At 42.0% G+C, this 1,461-nt stretch overlaps 1 pseudogene; it reads left to right on the forward strand.

Moving 5' to 3' along the window:
* Positions 1 to 259: 259 nt before the first annotated feature.
* Positions 260 to 1,461, forward strand: part of LOC102829008 — a 10,200-nt pseudogene continuing 8,998 nt past the window's right edge.

Raw genomic sequence — 1,461 nt, forward strand, 5'->3', positions numbered from 1 at the left:
GAGGATATCATGTCTTATAAAGTGGAGGGTTGGAGGAAAAGAGGAAGACCCCCCAATGAGATGGATGGACATAGTGGAAGCAGCAATGGGGTCAAACGTGACAACTGTGAGGTTGGTGCAGGACTGGGCAGAGTTTTCTTCTGTTGTGCATAGAGTCACTATGAGTTGGTACGGACTTAATGATACCTAACAACAACAAGTTTTGAGGGTAATTTTTATGCAGCAATAGATAATACACCATGTATTAATTTTTCCAATGATGAATTTCCCTCCTCGAGTCCCCGACACAAGGATACTATCACTGTGGTGGTTTCTGCAGGATGAGAAGTTGCACGCAGTCCTGAAATTGGCTGTTGTATTTGACCTCCCAGTGAGACTTAGGAAGGTTTTGGAGACATAGTAAAGAATCTCAAGAGAGAACAAAGGTCAGGAATCAAACAGAAGAAAAGTGATTCAGACATGCCATCTTTAGATATCACAAAAAAAGAACAACATCTGCTCTGAAAGAGGTTTTCAGAACAGACAGAAAAGTATAATGACATATGAGAGCCAGAGATTTATTGAGCAATAAGATTATGGATGAGGTTTTATTTATAAATTTATTTTATCATAGTACTTTATTCATAGTATGATGACTAAAGATACCTGTAACTCAGGAAAACTAAGGACAGACGGGAACAAAGACAGAGGTGGGAAAGCTCTGCCTTGATCTATGATTGTCATCCTCTGGAGCTGGCCTGTCAGCATTCATCCTTGCTCTATCCCTTCTTTACTTGTGATCATGGGCAAGTTATTTAACCTCTTGCTGCATCGGATTTCTCTAGTCTAAACGGGATTTATTTTAGTAGCTAGTAGTTATATAGGGCTGTTGTTGTTAAGTGCCGTCGATTTGGTACCAAATCCTAGCAACCCTCTTTAGGGTGTCCAAGGAGTGGCTGGTGAGTTTGAACGACCGACCTTGTGGTTTGAACTGTCCTTGCTGTCAGTCCAGTGCTTTTTCCTATAGTGCCACACCAGGATTCCTATATAGGGTTAGTAGAAAAAGTTGTAGTTGTTGTTGTTAGGTGCCATTGTATCGGTACCGACTCATAGCGGGCCTATACACAAACAACAGATCAAAACACTACCTGGTCCTGGGCCAACCTTAACAATTGTTGCCATATTTGAGCCCATTGATGCTGACACTTTTCCAATTCATCTCGCTGGGGGTCTTCCTCTTTTACTCTGATCCTCCACCTTACCAAACATGATATCCCTCTCCAGTGACTGGTCCCTCCTGACAATATGTCCGAAGCATGAGAGACAAAGTGTGACCGTCCTAGCCTCCAAAGAGCATTCTGGCTGTACTTCTAACACGGATCTATTTGTTCTTTTGGCAGCCCATGGCACTTTCAATATTCTCCTCCAACACCATATCTCAAAAGAATCAATTCTTCTATGGTCTTCCTTATTCACTGTCCA

The sequence above is a fragment of the Chrysochloris asiatica genome, unplaced genomic scaffold (genome assembly GCF_000296735.1).
Source record: "Chrysochloris asiatica unplaced genomic scaffold, ChrAsi1.0 scaffold00030, whole genome shotgun sequence".
NCBI lineage: Eukaryota > Metazoa > Chordata > Mammalia > Afrosoricida > Chrysochloridae > Chrysochloris > Chrysochloris asiatica.